We start from the raw sequence: 27,628 nt of genomic DNA, 5'->3' as shown, positions 1-27,628 counted from the left end.
ATGCTTTAAATAAACTATCTTTAGATATCAGTGTTTAGAAATATTAATATATTTTTATTTTTCTTCCTTATGTATAATTGTAAATTTTAACCATACGTGTGTGTAGGTAGATATAAAATGAAATCACTACATTTATCGCCTAAAGCTTTTGCTATTGACAACTTTTGGAAAGGTCATCTATTAAAATTTATAAGGTTCCTTCTAAGTGTCATAGCTCAGTTATGTTCTTTACAGCTTCAACCTTATTTCCTTGACACAACTCACTGAAATACATTTAATAATGAGGAATAGAAAGAATAAAATATAACCAAGGAAAAAGTTGACATAAATCAAAAGTTCTATTTCTATTTCTAGGCAATTAAGCCTACCAAATTTTCCTTTTTCCTTTTTTTTTTTTTCACTGAATATTTTATTAGGGTTTTGTTTTTGTTTTTGTTTTTGTTTTGACAGAGTCTTGCTCTATCGCCCAGGCTGGAGTGGTGCAATCTCGGCTCACTGCAAGATCCACCTCCTGGGTTCATGTCATTCTCCTGCCTCAGCCTCCTGAGTAGCTGGGACTACAGGTGCCCACCACCACACCCAGCGAATTTTTTGTGTTTTTAGTAGAGACGGGGTTTCACTGTGTTAGCCAGGATGGTCTCGATCTCCTGACCTCATGATCTGCCCGCCTTGGCCTCCCAAAGTGCTGGGATTACAGGCGTGAGCCACCGCGCCCGGCCTAAATGTCTGTTTTCTATAACAAACAAGCAAACAAACAAACCAGAGTTGTTCAAATATCTTCTCAGCACTTCATTTTGCTTGGATGTGCTGAATGCATAATTCCTTAGTAGGAAAGAGAACGGCAATTTTGAGGAAGAGTAAGTAGTTAGGGATGGGCTTGAATACTTGTGAGCAGTGCAAGAAAAACAAAAGAAGAAGGCTAGTTGAGAAGAGCCTTGTTTTTCAAGTGAAGAAGTTTATTTAGTGTTTTCATTCTGAATATGAATATACATAAAATATATTTGATCTGGGAAATGACATGATGGCTTTATTTTAATAAATTCTGCCAACTGCATGGAGGGGTAAGGGATGCAAAAGGGATTATTAAGGTGACTGCTGCATGATTTCTCATATTTTTAAGTTAAATGGAAGTTACAAAAGGGCACTTAGTCTTAAATATTTAAAAATGAAAAAGTCATTAAAAGATTTACATTTGTGATTTTTTTGCTGGAAACATAGCAGGAAGTTCAGAACTAGATTTAGTCCTAGACCTGTGACATATTAGCCGCATTATTTTATCACATTACAAGCTAGGAATCTTAATTTTCTTATATGTAAAATGGGTTGAGAATATCTGATGCCTTAAGTAGTTATTATTTGAATTAAGTTCATGGGTGTATAATTAACACAGTTTTTCGGCACTGACAATACAACTCCAATCTGATTCAATTGGCTTCAGTGAAATGGAAACACAAACTTCCTGTGTGACCTGGAACCTGGGAGAGACTGGGGAGTTCTTTGAATAGTAACAACAGTAGTTGGTCAAGAAAGGACCTTTTTATGAAAGACTCAGGGGCCCAAATATTAATCATTGTAACTGTGGATCTAGAGTTAAAAAACGGAATGCATTGTTATAAATTTCAGCAAGAAAAAGGAAGAAAATAATGTGGACAAGAGCACTGGTATACCATGGTTCTGTTTTAGACTCAATATTATTTTGGAGTTAGCTCCTTACCAGAATTTTGCAAAATCAAATCATGAAATTTAAGAAATGTGGCATATCATACTACTGTGTCAAGTTAAAGTAACATTTTTAAAAACATTTAAGTTCGGGGGTACATGCTTAGGATGTGCAGATTTGTTACATAAGTAATTGTGTGTCATGAGGGTTTGCTATACTAAAATGACTTTTAAATTACCTCTCTTTTGTGAATTCCCTAGTGGTTTCATTATTTTTTTATTTGCCCTTTCAACTTTATATTGCCCTTACCTCCCCGTAATTGCTGTACCAACTGCACTGGACTGTAAGTGTGATAAAGACAAGATCTATGTCTCACTCCTGTCTTTTTCAGATAAATACTGCTTCGCACATTGTCTTGCTTAGAGAACATGTGGAACCATTAAGAGTTAACCAGAGAAATGAAGGATAAATACATATTTTTAATCTATTTTTGACACTAAATGGGGCATGTGTATTCCTAACTACATCCAAATATTCTTAATTCTAAGAAGTGTTTACTCCAATGCTCTCTATTTAATAATGGCTTAAAAAAAAAAAAGTCCTACATTTAAGTTCACATTTGAGGTCACAAATGTCAATGTACAGCAATAAGTATCTTTGGGGAATTATTATACTTTACTTTCTCATTCTTTTGTTTTTATCTCAAGGGAGTATACATTTTTATTACATTAATGGATGAAAATGTTGAAGTCCTCTGTATGTATAAATTCTGAGAAGGTAGGGCAGAGAATCTTACAGAATCAGTTCAAGAGAAAAGCCCTAACCAAAAATGCTATAAAGAGTGAAACACTTTATACATAAAGTTATTAAGAGTCTGATTAAAGGATAAGAGTATGATTGAGTATTGAGGATCATTTTTGGTAGACTTTACTTTTCTCAGTCCAGATCCAAGAAACCCAGAGAATAACTTGCTTTCTGAGAATACAGATATCAAGAAATCAGATTGGAAAAATGACCAACTACAAAAAGTGACACACTGCTCCTCCTCCTGCCAGCAAATATTGGTAATCATTTAGAAAGGCTTGATACTGATGCCTATTAACAACTCAGGCATACAGTAGATGCCAATAACCCATATTCATATTTTACTTTGGATTGGAAAATGTCCAGAAGCTGATGGACATCTGGCCTATGTGACTACTAAATGCCACTAAGATGATGATTGATGTGCTTTTCATCAGCAATATGAGGACTATAAGTTGTCAGATTTAAGCATTTCACCATTAGAATGAGTGTTAGAAACAGAAAAGGAATTATTATTTAGTTCCATGTCAAAAATATAGTATCTTTACTTGCTCTATTATCTGTTTATCCACACACAAAAAGCCATGATACTCTTTAATAAGTTCCAAAAAAATGGCTCAAAGATGACCAAGGTGGCAGAGAACAGCCTTAGTAGAACAAAGACTATTCTATCAGAAACAAAGGTGAGAACATCATGACTTGTAAATATATGTTAATAGCATCAATATTAGTTACAGAATAGGTACTATAAAGGCTTCTGATTAAATAAAATACAAATTATAGCTAAAACAAATGTATCAGTCATAAAACCATATAATAGCATACATTAAACACTACCTTTGAAGCATGAAAGATATTTCTTGGAATTAGAGAATTCTTTACAATTTAATAATACTCTACAGATACAAAATAATTTTATGTAATCTTATTTTATTTGATCTTCCCTTTGATTCTTTGAAACAGATGATATCATTGACAATATAAGTTTGAAAATAATAAAACTGAATATCAGAGAGTGTTACTGAATTTGCCCTGAGTGTATGACTCTCAAAAGAGATGCATTGCTTTCAATCCCAGTGCCTTCCAGCTGAAACAACCTGCCTATTAACAACATGTTCCGGTGGAACTGGAATGGAAATGGGCTGAGAAATTATTGTAGTTTGAAAAAAAAATGAAGCTTACAGAAATTACGCAATTTGTCTATATTTGTAAATCAAGTTATTGTCAGACTTCAGATTAGAACTTAACTTACCCAAATTGTACTTCCAGAGCAACATTAGGGAAATAAACTAAAAATAAAATGTTGCTTTATAAGTTAATACTGAACTTAGAATTCATTTATATATGAATGACTGAACCAGTAAATTTAAAAAGGAATATAAGCTGTATTCTAGTATCACCCTAATGTTTTAAAAGTTGATCTCTAAAAATAAAAAAAAAAGTTCCATATAAAATGTGTATTTTGTACCTGTTAGAAAGTACTTGGCTAGATAAGTTAGTGTGTGACATCTATTATAACAAACAATTGAGATCAGGCTAGACAAAAAGTATTAGTTGGCTATAAAATTTTATTGCAAAATTAAATTACTCATGCATGTCAAAAATTTTCAAAATAAATAATGAAATCCCACTTTGTTAAGAAGTCTTACCATTTACTAATAAGCTCATATAAGAGAAATCCAGAGAAACAGGAAAACAAACAAGAATTTGCTTACAAAGTCTCTGGTGAGCATTCTTGTCAGCAGGAATACGTATCATGTACAAGGTCATGATGCTGTTTATGTTAGGTTAAATGCACTAATTAATACTTTCTTTTGACTCTACCTAAGGGAAATAGAAGTAGAAAGTGTTAGCAAGCTAGAGATTTATAAGATTGTGTTTAGCGACAAGTGTTCTGCTGTATCCCCTTTATCCCCACCCCTCAATATTCAACTTCTAGTGATCTTCCCATTGTTTCCATATGGTTTACTGGAAATGTAACATTTTGCAATGTCTGTTGAAGGGGTAATATTTGCATCCAAGTCCTAATGTTTATGCCCAGCAGTGTAGTATGGAGAGACCTTTATTAATAAAACATTTATGTTTTCTTTGTCTCTTACTTGCTCTTTTCCTAGGGATGGAGGTTGGAGTGAGAAGGAAAACTGCCTGACTAATGATTTTGGAAGGAGAAACTAGGCATGGTGCCTTGCTCTTTCTCTTTCCCTTAAGACTTTGCTGACCATTGAGAGCATGAAATCTAATGTAAACGACTTTCTTATACAGATAAAGCCATATTTTCCATACTAACTTTGTTCATAATAAAGGTAATATTTTTATCCTTACAACTTTATTATATGTCATTATATTTTCAACTGGATGGACACTCAGATAGAAAAAATAGGATGATATTTATTTAGCTCTTTGAACACTCAAAATTTGTTGCAATGATCTGTCTGCCTCAAGAAATAGGCAAAGAAAGTAAAATTTATAGAATAAAATACAAATGGAGTGGTTGAGGTTTTTCATGTGGCTCAGCCTTGAACCTGAGTATATTATTGGGAAGCTGTGATGTTGGTGGCTTATAAAGGCTTAAATTGGATCATATGACTGGGTTTGCTTTATGTTTTCAGGCTACAAATTCTGAACAACTGGCACCCAATCAACAGACTGTATACTGACAAGTCTAAAGCCAAGAATGTAGATTTTACATACTCACATACTACTGAATCACACTTATATGTAAGTAACAGCAAATACTGGGTTCTAGAAACAATTTGTTTTAGAGTATGTGCAATATAGGCCTAAAATGGAGTGTTTATTAAATGTTGCGGGTATTCAGTCCATTGCTGAAATGATTTTGCCTGCCCTATTAAATATTTTCTACCTTATAAAAAATGAGGCAAATAAAAAACTTTGAATGCATAAAACATCTTATGTCCTAAACAAACTAAGAAGTTACACTCATTCTAACCAGAGGCACTTCACATGGCAATTGCTTGAGGAATGCCAACTCTACCCAGGAATTAAGCACCCTTCTCCCTAATACTGGGAAATAAGAAATTGGAAGGAATAAATGTTTAACATTTTTGTTGAAACACTGGTTTTAGATTTTAAGACCAATCAGATATTTTGGATTTTATTTTAACTTTATTTCTCTGTGAGAATTTGATAATGGGATAAAATTATATTAGTTTAGATTCTGTGCCATTTCCTTTCATTTTTAAAGTTCCAATGACTTTATTCAACAATGAAGCTGCATACAATTTAAGATGAAGAATAGAATAAAAAATTAATTTCAACCTCACATACAAAGTAACCTAAGCATTAATTAATACACTACTCTGATTCTTTTGAGAGTCTTCTGGTATCAAAATATCCACTAGTGCCCAGTGATCTCAGGAATATGCAAGAAGTCAGGGTTGTTACTGTAAATTGGCTTTATGAAGGTTAAATTAGGCCCATCTTTATGGAATATTGACCTTCAAAAAAGGAAGAGTGATAGTTCAAATGACCACAAATTCAACATTTAATCTGAATGTATTAAATAATTCCACTTAACTAATGACATAAGCTACATGTTTCAATATTATCTTTATTGGTAATAAAGGTAATACTGATACAAATCTGACATACTCTTGTCTTTATTCCTCAGTTTGTTGGAAACAGCCTCTGGTAAGTAAGGCAGTGGAAAGAAGTACTCAATGCCTAACATTTGCTTTGTTGCTATTTTTGTTGTACTAATTACTTTATTTTCTAAAATACATTAAAATTTTCAAAAATTAACAAAAATGACACATCTAATTCCGAGATATCATTTATTCATTTCATTGAGGTTTAACATTTTCTCACATTAGCTTTATTATCTACTTAGTCTGAATCTCTCTTTTCTCTAACTCCCTGTGTCATTCTGTGGGCAAGAATCTCCATTGTAAAATAGATCACAACCATGGGACTCCTTCAGTTTCTCTATTGTAAAGTTGATATTTTCCATTTGTGAATTAAAATAATGGTGATAGGGAGATACATGAAGCCTGTAAATATCCTGTGTTTTGTCAAAGTAAAAGTTCCAAAATTCCAACAGACAAAGTTAGACAGGTTAAGAAAGACTTTATTTAAGTCTGTTGTAATGGGTAGGAGGGGCCAGAACTCACATCTCTGCTAACAAACAAACAAACAAACAAAAAAATGGCTGTAGATACTTTAAAGGCTGAAGTGGGAAGGATCTTAGGCCATCTGCATTTTCTAATTGATCTTACCCAAATAAAATGTAAACTTTCTTGTATTTTTCTTAATGACGGAAGGTAGTTTTACAATTTAAAGTGCCTACTGAAGTTAGGCTCCTACACTTCCACAGAAATTGAGAGATGGGGTGCTATCTTCCTTGATCATGACATTTCAAAAAGATGGCTCCCAGGTTATTAAGAAAAAGACCCTGATACTGGGGAATTTATAAAGAAAGGAGGTTTAAATGAGGTACAGTCCCAAAGGACTGGGGAGACCTCAGGAAACTCACAATCAAGGCAGAAGGTAAAGCAAACATGTCCTTCTTCACATGGCAGCAGGAGAGAGAAGTATCAAGCAAACGGGGAAATCCCCTTTATAAAAACCATCAGCTCTCAAGAGAACTCACTCCCTATCATGAGAACAGCATGAGGGTGTTCCCCATGATTTAATTACCTCCCACTGGGTCCCTCCCATGACATATGGGGATTATGAGAACTACAATTCAAGATGAGATTTTGGGTGGGACACAGCCAAACCATATCATTCTGCCCTTGGCCCCTCCCAAATCTCATGTCCTCACATTCCAAAACACAACCATGACTTTCCAACAGTCCCTGAAAGTCTTAATTCATTCCAGCATTAACTCAAAAGTCCAAGTCCAAAGTCTCACCTGAGACAAGGCAAGTCCCTTCCACCTAAGAGCCTGTAAATTGAAAAGCAAGTTAGTTATTTCCTAGATACAATGGAGGTACAGACATTGGGTAAATACACCCATACCAATTGGTAGAAATTGTCCAAAACGAAGGGGCTGCAGGCCCCATGCAACTCTAAAACCCAATAGGGCAGTCATTAAGCCTTAAAGACTCAAAATGATCTCTTTTGACTCCATGTCTCATATCCAGGTCACAATGATGCAAGAGGTGGTCTCCCAGGTTCTTGGGCAGCTCCACCCCTGAGGCTTTATGGGGTACAGCCACCCTTCTGGCTGCTTTCACAGGCTGGTGTTGAGTGTCTGCAGCTTTTCCAGTTGCATGGTGCAAGCTGTCAGTGGATCTACCATTCTGGGGTCTGAAGGATGGTGGCCCACTTCTCACAGCTCCACTAGCAGTGCCCAGTGGGGACTCTGTGTGGGGGCTTCAACCCAACATTTCCCTTCTGCACTGCTCTTGCAGAGGTTCTCTATGAAGGCTCTGCCCATGCAGCAGACTTCTGCCTGGACATCCAAGCATTTCCTTACATCCTCTCAGATACAGGTAGAGGTTCCCAAACGTCAATTCTTGCCTCCTGTGCAACCACAGGACCAACACCATGAGGAAGCTGCCAGGGATTGGGATTTCACCCTCCATAGCAATGGCCAGAGCTGTACTTTGGCCCCTTTTAGCCACAGCTGGAGCAGGTTGGATGCAGGGCACCAAGTCCATCTGCACACAGCAGGGGGACCTAGACCCAGCACAGGAAACCATTTTTCCCCCCTGGGCCTCTGGGCCTTCAATGGGAGGGGCTGCTGTGAAGAACTCTGACATGCCCTGGAGACATTTTCCCCACTGTCTGAGTGATGAGCGTTTGGCTCCTCATTACCTATGCAAATTTCTGTAGCAGGCTTGAATTTCTCCCCAGAAAAGGTGTCTTTCCTTTCTACCACATGGCCAGACTGCAAATTTTCCAAACTTTTATGCTCTGCTTCCCCTTGAATGCTTTGCTGCTTAGAAATTTCTTCAACCACATAACCCAAATCATCTCTCTCACATTCAAAGTTCCACAGATCTCTAAGGCAGGGACAAAAAGCCACCAGTCTCTTTGCTAAAGCATAGCAAGACTGACTTTTACTCCAGTTCCCAACAAGTTTCTCATCTCCATCTGAGACCACCTCAGTCTGGAATTCATTTTCCATATCATTATCAGCCTTTTGGTCAAAGCCATTCAACAAATCTCTAGGAAATTCCAAACTTTACCACATACCTGTCTTCTGAGCCCTCCAAGTCTCTAGGAAATTCCATACTTTTTCACATTTTCCTGTCTTCTGAGCTTTCCAAGTCTCTAAGAAGTTCCAAACTTTCCTACATTTTCCTGTGTTCTTCTGAGCCCTCCAAACTGTTCCAACCTCTGCCTGTTACTCAATTCCAAAGCTGCTTCCACATTTTTGAGTATCTTTACAGCAGAGCCATACTATCCTGGTACCAATTTACTGTATTAGTCTGTTCTCATGCTGCTATGAATAAATACCTGAGACTGGGTAATTAAAAAAGAAACAAAAAGGTTTAATTGACTCACAGTTTTGCAGGGCTGTGGGGGCCTCAGGAAACTCACAATTATGGCAGAAGGGAAAGTAAACATGTCCTTCTCATGGCTGCAGGAGAGAGAAGTGCCTGGCAAAGGGAGAAACACCCCTTATAAAACAATCAGATCTCGTGAGAACTCGCTCACTATCACAAGAACAGCATGAGGGTAACTGCCCCTGTGATTCAATTACCTCCCACTGGGTCCCTCATGACATGTGGGGATTATGGGAACTACAATTCCAGATGAGATTTTGGATGGGGACACAACCATACCATATCAGATATCTTCATGAGTCTCACCAAATTTATCGTAAGTGTTTTAACCATTGATTATTTTTGCTGGAATTCTTAATATGATGTGAAATGGTAATATTATTACTCCATTTAGTATTTTTGCTCGTTTATTTTAATGTCAGGTGAATAATAAATCTGTATTTTAGATTGTGTCTTTTATTAAAGTAACAAGAACATTTTGTCTTTCAGGGTCTTTTATTCCATCATTTCTTCTGTATTTGTTAGTTGGCATTCTACTCTAAAGAAGAGTCTCCACTTATATCATTTTCTCTCTATCCATTTATCATTAGTATAAACAGATAGATTCTTATTTTATTCAACTATTTATGACCCAAGAATACACCTTTTTTATTGTGTTATTCACAAATTCTCAGTGTTGGTTACTAGGAACCCTTTAAAGCTGGATTCTATGTCTTTTCAGGCCACCATTAATTTTTAAGCTCTTGTTTTCTTGCTTAAAAAGATATTTCTGGTTCATTTTGTAATGTTTCACCTTCAAACATTTGTTGGAGAATACCATTTATCCAAGGAAATGATATTTAGAAATATTGATATGTGCATAAAGTATGCTCATTGCTGCTGGGATATCATTGCTTCTAGGCCATTTCATCAGACACAGCTAAAGCAGATTGAGGCTTGCCTCCTCTGACTTTCCTTATTCCATATTTGTATCTCTTGTTTTCACAGGGAGAAGTCTGTTGCCCAAAACATCAATATATCTACTAATTTGTTCATTCCAACAATAGGCATAAAATAGCTAATCATTTTGGAATTACTAAACCTATACTATGCAACAAATAATACTATTAAAAAACTATGCATTTTTTTTGTTTCTTGTTTAAGCGAATACAGTTTGTTGTGTTAAAAGTAACCAGGATTAGTTCTTGTTTGTTTCTCCTTCAATATGATTATGTAATTCATTTGAAATTAATTTGCATTCATTTGTTTCTGTTTACACTCAGTTTTAAGGTTTTTTCCTGTATATGTTGATTTATTTATTTTAAGTAAGCAGGACAGTAACATGATTTTGAAGTCAAAACTTTAAGAAACAATACTCAGGGAAGTGTTATTTTTTTTCTATCTCTTCTACTCCATTCTCCTGTACCACAGAGTAGATCTGTTTTATTGATTTCCATTGTATTCCCCCTACATATCTTTTGCGATTGCGTGCAGCTACATAACCACATACGCATTTATTTTCTTTTCTTCTTTACAAAGCAGAAGGGTACTATTGATACTCTTATACTTGTTATGTTTTTTTCTTATTTCAATACATGATAGAAAACCGTCTGTAACAGCTCATACTGATTTTCCTTATTCTTTCTTACATGCAAGTGTTTCCTACAGCAATAAAAAATCGTCTGTGTTAGTTAGGTAATTTTTTTTTGGAATCAAAAATACCATCAATAGGTTTACTTGTGTGCCATATTTTATCAATATCACAGCAGTATGTTTTGATGGGAGATAAAGAAAATTAAACAACACAAAGTTGCTACTTTCTTTAATATTATGAAAAATATTTATATACGAAAGACTATTTTTCTACTTCTTTGATAAATAAAACTGGGCATGAAGTGCTCTAGTAGAGACTCTGGTGTTGCAAAAGTCTCTGTTTCTCCTATTTCTTCCTTTTCACCCAATAAAACTCTGTCTGATCACCATTCAAATTGTCTGCAAGCCTGAATTTTCATGGCCATGGGACAAAGAATTCTGTCTTTAGCTGAACTAAAAACAAAAGTACTGCAACAATAATATCCTGGACAATGAGTATGCATCTGTATGTGTGTGTTTGTGTGTATGCATAAATACATATAGACGTGTGAAGTCTGGATGCTTGTTAACAAATTTACCTCTGAAATTACACATTATTTTTGATTTCTGAAGTGTTTTATTTATTTATTCAACTAGCTAGTAAATGGTTAATAAGTAAATATGTTTTATACCACACTCCTGGGCTCTTATATATTTCTAATTTGGTGTGTATAACCCACTATCACTTAGTTCTATTGTCTATATCAGTACTTTAAGAAGAAAAACTCAGTCAAAACTATTTTACTGTGATGAGACAATGACCAAGGAGTTGATACTATTATACAGAGTCATTTTTTTAACCTTTTGGGTATCTAGTAAAGCTTAAGGCAGTATTATTTAATATTGATTATGTTTCTTCTTACTTTTACCTTTATCATATAATATGGTAATTTGAGATGTAAATTATTATAATTACTATAGTAAATATCTAGAACGGTGTCCATGACATTTATTTATCTCTCATGTGGTTAATATTTAGTTTCCATCACTGGTCATGGAAGCAAGTCAAGGAACAATGTTGATGTTAAGCTTGTCAAATTACATTTATGACTTTTAGAAATTCCTCAGCAGTTAGAGTTAATAATATTATACTCTAAAAACATTGCCCAAAGTAGGGAAATTAGGGTTTAGTATTTTTTTTTCTTAAAAGATTAACTCAGAGTGTTCACAGAGAAAAATGATAAAGTAAAAGTCACTGCACTGAACAGTATTTTAATGCCTGAGATATTCTCTATAACAGTAATGTCTTATTGTGCTTATATTGTACCATTTTCCATGTTAAATACTCTCTTTATTTAACCCTTACAATTATCTAGTGGGTTTTCCTGAGACAGTCTGATTTCCGATTTCTGCATATTGTCACAATGTAGTTACACACACACACACACACACATACACACACATTAAATTAGAAGAGCAAATACCACTGGACTTTACAAATGTATATATAAATATGCATGTGTGTGTATATACATATATATATATATTTGTAAAGTCCAGTGGTATTTGCTCTTCTAATTTAACGGAGAAATATTCAGGGTAGTCTTCAAAACTATGGTAATACACTCATAATGTGTTCAGTGGAAGAAACAAAACTCACTGAAAAATAATAATGAAACTCTGTTAATGTGGTATAAATTATATGGAAAAATGGAAAATGATCCAGGGACAAAACCATCAAATAGACCTTTATAAAGCAAGGTATATGACAGAATCACCAGTCATCAAGATATTTATTCAAATTTACGTTAATTCAGCGGCAGATAATGAACAGAAAGAACATTTGAACTTGCTGGTGCCTTGGATAAAATAATAAAAGCTGAAGAAAGGTCCATAAATCAATGACATGATATCAATGACTTGCTATACATTCTTAATATATGAGAAAAAAGAGGTAACAAAAATAAAAGAAATTTTATCCACCTATATTTTATATTATAGTAATAAAAGTGAAACTTATAGGATAACAAATTTTTATAAAACTTGGAGATTTAGAATAAAAGATACTATTACCAATACCAAATAATATTACATTGCATTTTTCTACTTTATGTTCACAATTCTTCTTTAAAAATGTAGTGAAATGTGTGAGTGCATTTTCTGCTGCTATGACAGAATATCACACAATGGGTAATTTATAAACAATAAAACTTTATCTTACTCATAGTTCTGAAGGCTAGAAAGTCCAAGAATATGACACAAGTATCTGGGGAAGGTTGTCCCATGGAGGAAGGTATCACATGATAAGAAAGCATGCAGGAGAAACAGAAGAAAAGGATAAAACTTATCAAGTGCCCATTACTGTGATAACGGAAATAACCCATTGATAAGGACAGAGTCTTTATGGCCTAATGACCTGTGTAAGGTCTTGCCTTTCAACGGTTTCACTGGGGATTTAGTTTTCAACATACAAACTCTTTTCATTGCAAATATTTATTTATTTATTAATTTATTTAAATTTTTTTATTTTTATTTCAATAGTTTTTGAGGTACAGATGGTTTTTGATTACACAGATAAGTTCTTTAGTGGTCGTTTCTGGGATTTTGGTGTGTCCGTCTCCAAAGGAGTGTACACCGTATCCATTATGTAGTCTTTTATCCCTCACCCCTGCTTCTAGTCCTCCCCCTCAAGTCCCAAAGTCCATTATGTCATTCCATTCTTATCCCTATGCATCCTCATAGCTTAGCTCCCATTTATAAGTAAGGACATACAATATTTGGTTTTCTACTCCTGAGTTATTACACTTAGAATAATGGCCTCTAGCTCCATCCAAGTTGCTGCAAAAGACATTATTTTGTTCCTTTGTTATGGCTGAGTAGTATTTCATGCTGTATATATACCACATTTCTTTATCCACTCGTTGGTTCATGGGCACTTAGGTTAGTTCTATATCTTTGCAATTCTCAATTGTGCTGCTATTAACGTGTGTGCATGTGTCTTTTTCATATAAGGACTTCTTTTCCTTTGGGTAGATACTTTGCAGTGGGATTGCTGGATTGAACGGTAGTTTTACTTTTAGTTCTTTAAGGAATCTCCATACTGTTTTCCACAGTGGTTGTACTAGTTTGCATTTCCACCAGTAGTGTAAAAGTGTTCCCTTTTCACCACATCCATGCCAATATCTACTGGTTTTTGACTTTTTAGTTATGGCTATTCTTGCAGGAGTAAGGTGGTATCTCATTGCGGTTTTAATTTGCATTTGCCTGATCATTAGTAATTCAACACATAAACTTTTGAAAGACAGTTTCCAACCACAGCATTTTGCTCTTTGCTCTCAAAATTTATGTCTTTCTCAAAAGGCAAAATGCATTTATTCCATCACAGTATCCCCCAAAGTCTTAAATTTGTTACAGTATCAACTCAAAACTTGTAAGTCCAGAGTCTCATCTAAATCAGATAAAGGTGAGACTCAAAGCACGATTCATCGTGAGGGAAATTCTTCCTAACTCTGAGCCTGTGAAATCAAACCAAGTTACCTACTTCAAAATACAACGGTGGGACAGGCATAGGATAGACACTTTCATTCCGAAAGACAGAAGTAGGCAAGAAGAAAGAAGAAACAGGTCCCAAGTAAGTACAAAACCCAACAGGGCAAACAGCATTAAATCTTAAGGCTGCAGAAAAAACTCTTTGACTCCATGTCCTGGTTCCTGGATATACTGGGGCTGGGTTTGGGGCCCCAAGGCAATGGGCCATCCCATTTCTCTGACTTTGTTAGGCTCAATCCATACAGCTCTCCCAGGCTGGCATTGCACATGGGTAGCTCTACAGTTCTTGGGTCTTCATGGCTGTCCACACCCATAGCTGCAATAGTGATTATCCTAATGAGGACCATGTGGTGGTCCCATCCCTGTGGCAGGTTTTTGTCTGGCCTTCCAGGCATCCTGTGATATCATTTAAAATCTAGGTGGAGGAAGTCATGCCTCCATAGCTCTTCCATTCTAGGTACCCACAGACTTGACACTACATGGACACTGATGAGGCTTATGGCTTATATTTTTAGAGAAAAGGTTTGAGTCACAGCTAGGCATGCTTGAGTCACAGCTGGAATGGCCAAGAAGCACTTTGATGGGAAGTAGGGATCAAAAACCCAAGGCAACTTTGGGAAGAGAGCCTGTAAAGGCCACCCTCAGCCTATCCCTAAAAGTTATTCTGCCCTCCTAGGGTTCTGGGCCTGTGATGTCAGGAGAAGCATCAAAGATCTCTAAAATACCTACAGGGTCATTCTTCCATTGTCTGTTGGAAGAAATATTTCAAATGTCTACTCCAGGTACTACTGTACCTGGTATCCTTCTCTCCACACTAATCTCTTTAGCAAATTGTTGATTGGACACACTCTTTACATGGATTGGCAGTAAATTTTCCAATTCTTTCCATTCTGCTGCTCTTTTAATTATAAATTCTGTCTTTAAGTTATTTATTGCCTGTATAATCTCCTTGTATTCAGTTAAATGTAGTCACACAGCAGCCCGAATGCTTTGCTACTTCTATATTTATTCCACTAGATATCCTAAGTTGTTGCTCTTAAATTCTGCATCCCATGAAGTCTTAGGACATGAACACATTTTAGCCAAAGTCACTGCTGCTTTATAACAATGATGGTCTTTTCTCCAGTTTCCAATACTTAGCTTTTCATTTTCATCTGAAAGCTCATCAGAATGGCCTTTACTATCCATATTTCTACTAACATTCTGGTCAAAACCACTTTAAGTAATCTCCAAGAAGATTCAGACCTTCCCTATAGCCTCTTCTTCTGAGCCCTCACCTGAATCATTCTTAATGCTCCATTCATGGCAATACAGGCTTTTTGGAGCCTACTCCTTCAAGTTATTTTAGCCTCTACCCATTACTCAGTTCCAAAGTTGCTTTCACATTTTTAGTTATTTGTTACAGCAACAGCCCTACTTCTTAGTACCAATTTTTCTGTCTCAGACTATTTCCTTCTGCTATGAGAGAGTACTACAGACTACAACATTTATAAATAATAGAAGTTGATTTGGTTTACAGTTCTGGAGGCTAGAAAGTTCAAAAGCATGGCACCAGCATCTGGCAAGAATCATCTTATTAAGGAAGACATGATATGGCAAGGAAGTACAAACATGAGACAGAGAAAAAGGAAGAGGGCCAAACTGATCAGAAGTCCACTCTTGCAATACCAAGCCCACACTCACAACAAGAACATTAACCCTTTTTTGAGGGCAGAGCTCTCATTATCTAGTCACCTTCTCAATGTCCTACCTCTCAACACTGTTGTACTGGGGATTAAGATTCCAACAAATGAACTTATATAAGACACACTCAACCCACAGCATGAAGCAAAAAGTAAGAGTGCTTTCTCTTTCTGTATCATCTTATTATATTCTGCTAATGTCTGGATAAATGCAAGAATAAATACTCGTAAGTTCTTGCCATGTTATAGCAGCTTTTAAATAAGAAAGAATAATGGCGCCTGTAATCGCAGCACTTTGGCAGGCCAAGAAGAGGTGGATCACTTAAGGTCATGAGTGTGAGACCAGCCTGGTCAACATGGTGAAACCCTGTCTCTACTAAAAATACAAAAATTAGCCAGGCATGATGGCACATGCCTATAATCCCAGCTACTTGGGAGGCTGAGGCATGACAAATGCTTGAACCTGGGAAGCAGTGGCTGCAGTAAGCTGGGATCATGCCATTGCACTTCAGCATGGGCAACAGAGTGAGACTCTGTCTCAAAAAACAAACAAACAAAAAAGAAAAGAAATAATGGCTTACATAACTATGGATATTTGTCAAATTAAAGAATTCCACAGACTGCCTGAAAGCCCAGTCAAAACTTGCCACGGGGGAGGGACCACCACATTGGGACCCACTAGGCTAATGGTTACTAAAGCTATAGAAGTGGACAGCCACCAAATATGCCTACTATGTGACAGAGACCATGCTAAGACTGTTGCTCATATTTTCCCATTTAAACTTTTCAGTGCCTCTCTATGACAAATAATACTATTGCCCTCATTTTAATGACTAGAAAACTGACACAAATAAGTGGAGGAAATTTGCCCCAAGTTAGTGGTAGAGCAGATATTGAAACCTTTATTATCTAATTCTAGAGATGAGTGAGAATGATCATTTTTTGTTCATTTTTATTTTTCTTTTTTTGACAAGAGCTCCAGTTTTTGTAGAAAAATAGTTATGGAGAAAATAGATTTGGATGTTTTTGAGTCACAAAAGGAAAACTTCTAAATTAGTTTAGTAAGCAATGAGAAACTATTTATTGATAAGTAAGTGATGTGAGAAGAGATCTGAGAAGATCTATCAACTGGGGTGTATTAAAGGGAAATTTAAATTAGAGAAATGAACAAGAAAGCTATTTTAATAATCTAATATTCAAGAATTAAGATGATAATACAAAAGTTATAGACACAAATTGAACAAGAAATATGAAAGTAGATTTTAGAAGAATTGGTCACTGATATTGGGCAGACAGCCAAGTAGAATATCTTCAAAAAGATAAATGAAAACATTTAACAGAAATAATGTAAGAGAAGTGAGTAATATTTGTAATTGACTTTACCTACAAAAGGGTAATGTGAAGTCATGGAAAGGGATAAAACAAATCATTTTTGAATAAAATTATTATTTATAGGCAATATAAAGAAGAAACTAGAGTTACTGAAGGTACAGAGAATAAATGTTATACAAGAGAAAAATGTGGAAAAACATGAAATTTATGGATGACAAAAATATGAGTTTAAGAAGAAGGAGGTATAATTGAAATTATGAAAGAGCTCAAGAAGATGAGATCATTTGACTTCAATGCCTGCATGAGTTATTCAGAGGCTTCTAGTAGAGATGTGTTTATAAATTATATACAGTATACTGATTTATAACTCTTTACTACATATATAGTATATAGTATAATAAATCAATGAAACACAAATGTGAGTAACACTTTTTCTAATTTGAAGTGCATTGGAATTTAATTTTTTTTTTTTTTTTTCGAGACAGGGTCTTGCTCTGTCGCCCAGGCTGGAGTGCAGTGGTGCAATCTCGGCTCACTGCAACCTCCGCCTCTCCAGTTCAAGCAATTCTCCTGAATCAGCCTCCCGAGTGGCTGGGATTACAGGTGCACGCCATCATGCCCAGATAATTTTTGCATTTTTTTTGTAGAGATGGGGTTTCACGATGTTGGCCAGGCTGGTCTCAAATTCCTGACCCTGTGATTCACCTGCCTCGGCCTCCCAAAGTGCTGGGATTACAGGTGTGAGCCACTGCACTCAGCCTAATTTTTTTTTAATTAAAGCATTAAAAGAAATTTGCTTGTACATTTTAATGTGGAAATGCTTCATAGCTTACATTTAATATTTTTGAGGCCTAGGGCAGGGGTTCACACACGTAGTACCAGCATTTTGGGACGCCAAGGTGGGAGGATCACTTAAGCCCAGGAATTCAAGACCAGCTGGGCAACATAGTGTCTCTCCAAAATAAAAAAAAAATTAATTAGCCAGGCATGGTAGTTCACACCTGTATTCCCAGCTGAAGCAGGAGGATTGCTTGAACTTAGGAGGTTGAGGCTGCTGTGAGCTGTAATCACGCCGCTACACTCCAGCCTGGGTAACAGAGTAAGATCCTTCCAAAAACAACAACAACGATAAAAATCTACATCTATATATTTGAAATCTAAAGTTGAAAAGCTGAAATAGATGTGTTTAGTTTGGAAAGGAATAAAACGAATACGTCTTTTTTTAAATTTAAGGAGAGGGAAAGCAAAAACAAGGGAGTGAAAATTTAAAGAAATTATTTTGACATGAGAAAAAGGAAGTTGAATAAAATCATATTGAGAGCTTAGATCTTTGGAAAATTGGAGGTGAGAGTACCTACAGAGTAAATGTGAGGTTTCTGAGAAAAGTGGAAGAGAGTTATCTCTGGAATGAATGAGCTCTGAAGAAATAAACATACAATTAATAAAATAATTGTACAGAATCAAGGAATTTAGATAATTTTATTATTCTCCTCTAGGCTGCTCACTAGCTGGAATAAAAAAAGATGAAATAGGAAGTGGATATTACTAAAGACTTGGAATTAACCAAAAAGGAAGACAGAAATTCTGTTTTTTTGTGATATGTTGTAGACTGTGAGTTTACTGATTGTGAGTCCAAATTTAGCATGGAGGTAAGTGAAAGTTAAAACAAGAAATAATAAATTGAGTAAATGTAGTGTGTTTGAACCTTTAGAGATGTGATGAGGATGAAAAAGTAAATTGGTAACAAAAAAGAAAAGAAAGTTTAAAAGACAAGGAATTACAGGACAACAAAAAAGAATCTTGACTTTGTGTTAGGAAGGTAAGCAAAATTGGTTAAATGGTAATGTTGACTCTGCAAGAGTAATTATTCAAAGTATAATGATTAGGGAAGACAAAGGCCTAAAGATGTAGGAAAACAATGAGTGTTAGTAATGTCAACAATGTGGCAGATGAAGTTTTAGAGGATTATGATTTCTAAAAAATAAAAAGGAAAGCCTTACAAAAAAACCAAAACCATTTTTAAAAGAATGATAAAATGGTGAAAACTCTTCCTGATAATATTTAGCATATAGCCACAATAGCCAAGGAAGTTTGGTACTGGCAGGGGATAAATGCAAAAGAATATAGAACCCAGAAAACAAATCCAAACAAATATGGCTAATTAATTTTTTAAAAAGAAGCAAATGTGATATCAATGAGGGATAACCTTTTCAGCAAATGGTACTGAAGCATTGGGGATCTATCAGCAAAAAAATTGAACTCAGTCCCAAACTTCATACCTCACACAAAAATTAACTCAAAATGGAGTATGAGCTTAAAAGTACAACATGAAACTGAAATCTGTGAAAAAGAACATAAGAAAAAATCTTTGATACCTAGGACTAAGTTCTTAACTTTGACATCAAAAGCACAATTTATAAAGGTAAATATTGGTAAATTGGACCTCATCAAAAAGAACACCTTTTGCTCTGTGAAAGATCCTGTTAAAAGGATGAAGAGACATTCACATCCCAAAATTAAAGACTGAGAGAAAATATTTACAAATTACATATTGTTATAGGAGACAGAAGGAAATTATTTAGGTAGACAGGGTAAAGACAGTCCCTGGCAGAAAACTTTACTTTTAACACAAAGCAACTCAGAATTTCCTCCCTTTCTAACCTCATGCAGTTCAAAGAAATCACTTTTATTTTAACAAAAAGCAGCCTGGAATATCAGGCTGTAAAACACAGACAAACTCGGGCACAGAAGGAGGCGGAGGAGTCTCCTGGGTAATCACCAAGCTACACACTCTTACAATGGGCCTCTGGTAAAAAACAGTGGGCCTTAATAAGCACATTCCTTTCCCTTTAGGCACACTAAAATAGGGAAGCTAGAAGTGGAGCTGACAGAGGTGGGGGGCAAGGAGATGCCTGCAGCTGCTAGAAGATGTATGGGAACAGACATGGAAACTCTCCCTCCCGGATAAGCAAAACAAAGCGGCACAGACTAAGTCTTCCTACCTGATCAAGGAATGGGAAAAAGCCCATAGAAAACTCTGCTCTGTACATCTATACAGATAGCACACCTGATCCCAACTAAATCTTCGAGCCTTAGGAAGATAAGACACCCCCTTCTCACTAGCCAATTTTTAAAAACCCTGACATTTTTACTACCACTTGGCAACCCACTCGGGACCCCTCTCTGTGACAGAGAGCTATTCTTTTCTTTTGCCTATTAAACTCCTGCTCCAATCTCACCCTGTGTGTGTGTTTCTGCAACCTCGATTTCCTTGGCCCTGAGACGAAGAACCTTGGTATTTACCCCCACACAATGGGGATGCTTCAGTATCTGACAACTGCCTTGAATACAGAACACGTAATTATTCTCAAAAATATATACTACCCTCAGAATTATTAATATATGCCACTTATTCTCAAAACTTAATAAACAAGCCAATTAGAAATGTGCTAAAAGAAAACACGCAGAGACCTTTCGCTGACGAGAATACACAGGTGGTAAATAAGCACGTGAAAAGATGTTCAACATCATTTTCCATTACAGAAATGCAACTTAAGTTCACTATGAGATATTACAACCCACCATGAGAATGATTAAAATAAAAAATAGTAACACCAATTGTGGGCAATGATGTGGAGAAATTAAATTACTCATACATTTCTGGTAGAAATGTGAGATGATTCAATCACTATAGGAGCTAGTCTAGTTCATAGCATCTTACGCCTTTGAGTAGATAAATGGTTAAACAAACATGTACATTCATATTATGGAATACTATAAAATAATAAAAAGGAGTGAATTACTGGTTCCCTGCAGCACTTGGATGAACCTAGAGTTTTTAAAAAGCCAGTCTCAAAATGATATTTAATATATACTGCATGCTTTCATTTATGTAACATTTATGAAATAACATAAATACAGAGATAGAGAAGAGATTAATTGTGAGGACTTGGAAGTGGGTAGTGGAGGGGATGGATGTAGTTATAAAACAGTAACACAAAAGAGGCTTGTGGTGATCATGTTTATATTGATTGTGGCAATAGTAATACAAAAATAGACATGAGTTAAAATTGCATGGAGCCACATAAGTACACATGCACACACACACATAAATAAGTGTACATTTAACTGGTGAGATCCGAATAAGCTCTGTTAGATTGCACCAGTATAAATTTCTTCCTGTTTATTTTCTTGCCTTGTACTACAATTATATGAGCAGATAACATTGTAGGAGAGTGGGAGAGTTTGCATGGAACTCTGTGTTTCTTGTAACTTAATGTGAATTTTTTTTTAAATAAAAAGTTAAAAACATAATCTGAGATACGGAAAAAAGATGCTTGGATGTTGTGAAAAGCAGGAAAGTTTTGAAGGCTGGGTTTGCTTGTGAAAGAGAAGATGAGAAGATTTTTTTAAGCAAGCAGGATAAATTTTGGAAGAGAAAGGAGGGAATTTGGAAATTATTTAATAAAAACCATCAAAAATAGTTTCAAAGAAATGTATTTGGAACACAGCCATGTTTATTTTTTGTTCCAGAAATAGGATTGAGAATGACAACTTCTACTCTGGAAGATAGTGATTTTAAGGAAATCTAAAGAACAAAAATATCATCATATATTTATGTCTGTGGAAAGAATAAGAATATACAGAACAGGTAATCTTGAGAGTACCTTGAGATCTGAATATGAAATACCATTACACTTTTATAAGCCAAGTGAGCTTGGGCTACTTTATATCAATGTTCTTCAACTCAGCAAATGTTTTATTATTAACATTGTTACAGTCTCTAACAATCTAACATGAAAGAATGTCTGGCTTTTCCTATTTTCCTTGCAAGGAAATTATTTAGCTAAATTATTTAGCTAAAAAATTATTTAAATCTTTAAATCTTTAAAATAAATTAAATTATTTAAATTTAAATATTATTTAGCTAAATAATTTTTAATTAAAAATAAATGTGAGTAAAAGAACTTGTTATTATATTACATGGTATGATTTTTCATGTTGGCCAATCAATAAAAATTGTGTTGGTAAGAAGATATGGAATTAAATAAGAAAAATATATAATATAAAGTATATTTTTAGATAGTTATAATAACATAAAATAATCTAAAATGAATGATCTCAAATTAAACTATCTGAGAGCTGATGACTAGATAAAAAAATTACATATAACTGCTTGGAGTTTCATGTTAATTTTCTAGATTGTAATGATTTTGTAATGAAAATAACTAATTATTAGGCAATTAATATAAGTGCAAAATAGTGTTAAATTCTAAACATAACAGATGCTAAAATAAACAGTGAAATTTATTTTATTATTCCTTATTTTCACTTGGGTAGTTATTTATACCCAGTAGTCATCCAGGAGTGGGTTGTTCCATTTCGATGTAATTGTGCTGCTTTGAGTGAGTTTCTTAATCCTGAGTTCTAATTTGATTGCACTGTGGTCTGAGAGACCGTTTGTTATGATTTCCGTTCTCTTGCATTTGCTCAGGAGTGTTTTGCTTCCAATTATGTGGTCAATTTTAGAATAAGTGCAATGTGGTGCTGAGAAGAATGTATGTTCTGTTGATTTGGGGTGGAAAGTTCTGTAGATGTCTATTACGTCCACTTGGTTCAGAGCTGAGTTCAAGTCCTGAATATCCTCGTTACTTTTCTGTCTCGTTGACCTATCTAATATTGACAGTGGGGTGTTAAAGTCTCCCACTATTATTGTGTGGGAGTCTAAGATTCTTTATAGGTCTCCAAGAACTTGTTTTATGAATCTGGGTGCTCCTGTATTGGATGCATATATATTTAGGATAGTTAGCTCTTCCTGTTGCATTGATCTCTTTACCATCATGTAATCCACTTCTTTGTCTCTTTTGATCTTTGTTGGTTTAAATTCTGTTTTATCAGAGACTAGGATTGCAACGCCTGTTTTTTTTTTTACTTTCCATTTGCTTGGTAAATCTTCCTCCATCCCTTTATTTTGAGCCTATGTGTGTCTCTGCATGTGAGATGGGTCTCCTGAATACAGCACACCGATGGGTCTGGACTCTATACAATTTGCCAATCTATGTCTTGGAATTGGGGCATTTAGCCTCTTTACATTTAAGGTTAATATTGTTATATGTAAATTTGATCCTGTCATTATGATGGTAGCTGGTTTTTTTGCCCAATAGTTGACGCAGTTTCTTCATAGTGTCAATGGTCTTTACAATCTGGTATGTTATTTGCAGTGGCTAGTAGCGTTTTTCCTTTCCATATTTAGTGCTTCCTTCAGGAGCTCTTGCAGGGCAGGCCTGGTGGTGACAAACTCTCAGCATTTGCTTATCAGTAAAGGATTTTATTTCTCTTTCCCTTATGAAGCTTAATTTGGCTGGATATGAAATTCTGGGTTGAAAATTCTTTTCTTTAAGAATGTTGAATATTGGCCCCCACTTTCTTCTGACTTGTAGGATTTCTGCAGAGAGATCTGCTGTTATTCTGATGGGCTTCCCTCTTTAGGTAACCCGATCTTTCTCTCTGGCTGCTTAGGTAGTTATTTATAAATGTAGAAATATAAACTGTTATTTTATTTAATGCATTTTTCTTTAAGAGATTGTGGAAACCATCAAACTGGCACTTTTCACTGCATGATTACCACTACCACCATAAAATTATTAGAAGTATTTTAGTAGGCAATAAACCATAAGCTAAACCATTTATTATAAAAATCACTTTGCTAGATACATACATTTATGAATTACAAAATAACCATGATTCATTTAAAAATATTTCAGACATCTTTGATCACTGTCTTATAAGAGGGAAGAAAATGTGAAGCATTGTTGAGATGAACATGTTTTCATGGGTAAAGAAACAAATATTTTATTATTTTTATAAGAGAGAATTGTATATATTTTAATATAAAAAACTTTTAAAACCTTAAAATGCTTTATTCTTTTAAACAATTTGAGTATATGTTAAAACTTAGATATATTTAAAGTATAGAATATATTGAATACATTTTATCATTTAATATGAATTTACATTTTAATCTTTCTACTTTCTCTAGGAATATTCCTCATTTATTATATAAGAGATAAATTACTTTATCAACATAATGTTTTCAAATAATTTGGGGCTATGTATAGTAGGAAGAAAAGCTTAAATTAAATATGGAACTGGCTGGGCGTGGCGGCTCACGTCTGTAATCCCAGCACTTTGGGAGGCTGAGGTGGGAGGATCACAAGGTCAGGAGATTGAGACCATCCTGGCTAACATGGTGAAACCTCGTCTCTACTAAAAATACAAAAAATTAGCCAGGCGTGGTGGCAGGTGCCTGTAGTCCCAGCTACTTGGGAGGCTTAGGCAGGAGAATGGCATGAACCCAGGAGGTGGAGCTTGCAGTGAGCCGAGATTGAGCCACTGCACTCCAACCTGGGTGACAGAACAAGACACTGTCTCAAAAAAAAAAAAAGAAAAAATTGGAACTATGATCTAATGGGAAAATGAGAAAAATTATAAAAATTGTGGATGATTCAATACAAAGTGTATTTAATAAACATAATGGTAGCTATTCATGTTTTAGTCATCCTTTGCTCAAATATTAATAATTTCTTTCTATAATATAAGCTATTTTCTATCTGATGCTATAGGACTTTCTTGGGAGCCTCTGGCTAAATTGAGGTTCTAGTACCAGAGCCATTATCAACCTTGCCCTAATAGGAAATGAGGGGAGCTGGACATGAGTATTTACAGTGTGTCTCTCACAGTGTTGCAGGAAAAGGAAGCCCCAACTTTGAGCCTCCACCTGTGAAATTTCTTGGCTTCCTCCAGGAAGGAATTCAAAGGCAAGCAGGTGGTAGAAGAAAGCTTTTTTGAAGTGGCAGGGTTGCAGCTCCATGACTGCTCTTGCAGAGCAAGGCTACCCCATAGACAGTGCATCAAGAGTAGCAGCTCAGGGGCAGTTCTGTAATCACATGTATATCCACTTTTAATTGCACGCGCATCAAGGCACAAGTTATTCCAAAATTCCTAGAAAAGAGTGGTAACTTCCGGGTCATTGACAGGGAATGGGTAAACTGTCAAGGTGCTGGTGGGCATGTCAGTCAGTCTTCAACCTGGTCTGGAGTTGAGCCCAGCCTCCAGAATCAAGTTCTACCTCCTACCTCAACAAGATACTTCTTTTATCTGGCAGCAGCCTAATGCCTAGCTCTCCCATCCACGACCAGGGCTCACTCACATGGGGAACTTGTTTATATTGGCAAACACTCTTATGGCTCTTGTCTTACCCATCGCTGACCCATGCCTGCCTGACCGTTGCTCTGGGGCAGAGGAAAAGTAGGAGCACAGTCTGCTAGGCAGGAGCGAGAGCTCTAGGTTTTTATCTCAGGCCATAGGCTTGTGCCATTTGGGTTTGGTGTAGAACTAGAAATTGTGTCAAGGGTGGCTAAGCCCTGCTTCTGGTATGAGAAAGTTAAACGTGTACTCAAAATGGATGTTGAGGCAATTTAAAATGATAAGCATTTACTACCAGATTGAAAAGCTGTTAAGAAAAGACTGATTTCATTTAAATTATTCAATCAAGATAAAGGTCAAAGTTATCAATGTAAATAAAAGATCTAAATAAAGATTAAATTTCAACTCATTCCTGTTGTTGAATTGTTAGTAAGAGAAAATTTAACCATATCTAATGGTAATTTGAAAAACATCCTAAATCATTAAGAACAATGTAGAATATATAAAATAAACAAATAGGTAAATACACACATATACAAAGATATACAAGCATACTTCCAAAAAGACATACATACATTAACATTACATATACTTGTAAGACATCCATTTATATCACATTTAAAACTCTTGAATATCCAAATAATCTTTATTTACTTACATTTGCTGGCGTAGCTTACTTCACAGAAAACCTTTTCTGTTCCTTCTTCTATTTCAGGCAAAGTTTGAAAATCAATACCAATTTATTTTTGACATGAAATATGTCTCATTCTCTTCGAGTCTAATATCTTTCATAGTTTATTGGTGATATGAAACCCCTCTATAAAATTAAATTCTGCACAACATGCTATCTAAGAGCTAATCCAGGATAAGATTTTCTTAGATGAAAATGAATAGTCCAGTCAATCTTATTTTTTCAATCTGAGACATGTTTAACACTTTGTATAGTGGAGTTAATATTTATCCTATTAAACATATGGCAAAAATAATGATAATGTTAACATGCATGAGTTCAGGGATCTAATCTCTTATAAAATCTGGGTGTCAATAATACCAAATTGCCATTTCACAGCATATCACAAATTGAAGGCAAGGCTACAGAAGAATTCAAAAAGGCTATAGTAATTCAAGGAGCTTGTGGTTCTTCCCAAGCTCTTTGTTTTTCTACAATATAACAAAAAAAGGTTAAAATTTTCTTTAAATAAATATATATTCTGAAACTGTTATTTATAGAGATTGTTTTTATTAAAAAAAAAATTCCAAGGATAGTGGCATGGTTTGGCTGTGTCCTCACGTCTTGTAATTTGAGTTACGAATTGTAACTCCCACAGTTCCCTTGTGTCATGGGAGAAACCCGGTGGGAGGTGATTGAATTATGGGGGCGAGTCTTTCCTGTGCTGTTCTTGTGATAGTGGATGAGTCTCACGAGAGATCTGATGGTTCCAAAAGTGGGAGTTTCTCTGCACAAGCTCTCCCTTTGCCTGCTGCCATCCACATAAGATGTGACTTGCTCCTCCATGCCTTCTGCCATGATTGTGAGGCCTCCTTAGCAAGGTGAAACTGTGAGTGCATTAAACCTCTTTCTTTTATAAATTACCCAGTCTCAGGTATGTCTTTATCAGCAGCATGAGAAGGACTAATAGAGTAAATTGGTACCAGTAGAGTGGGACACTCTTGAAAAGATACCCAAAAATGTGGAAGCAACTTTGGAACTGGATAACAGGCAGAGGTTGGAACAGTTTGGAGGGCTTAGAAGAAGAGAGGAATATGTGGGAAAGTTTGGAACTTCCTAGAGACTTGTTGAATGGCTTTGCCCAAAATGCTGATAGTGATATGGACAATAATGTCCAGGCTGAGGTGTTCTCAGATGGAGATGAGGAACTTTTTGGGAACTGGAGCAAAGGTGACTCTTGTTATGTGTTAGCAAAGAGACTGGTGGCATTTTGCCCTTGCCCTAGAGATTTGTGGAACTTTGAAGTTGAGAGGGATGATTTAGGATATCTGCCAGAAGAAATTTCTAAGCAGCAAGCATTCAAGATGTGACTTGGGTGCTGTTAAAAGCATTCAGTTTTAAAAAGGAAACAGAGTACAAAAGTTTGGAAAAATTACAGCCTGACAATGGGATAGAAAGAAAATCCCATTTTCTGAGGAGAAATTCAAGCTGGCTGCAGAAATTTACATCAGTAACAAGGAGTCAAATGTTAATTACCAAGACAATGGGGAAAATGTCTTCAGGGCATGTCAGAGACCTTTGAGGCAGCCCCTCCCATCACAGGCCCAGAGGTTTAGGAGAAAAAAAAAGGTTTCCTGGACTGGGCCCAGGGTCCCTCTGTTGTGTGCTGTCTAGGGACTTTGTGTCCTGCATCCAAGCT

This window comes from Pan troglodytes, chromosome 14 (genome assembly GCF_028858775.2).
Source record: "Pan troglodytes isolate AG18354 chromosome 14, NHGRI_mPanTro3-v2.0_pri, whole genome shotgun sequence".
Taxonomy (NCBI): Eukaryota; Metazoa; Chordata; class Mammalia; order Primates; family Hominidae; genus Pan; species Pan troglodytes.
This window is presented reverse-complemented; position numbering follows the sequence as displayed.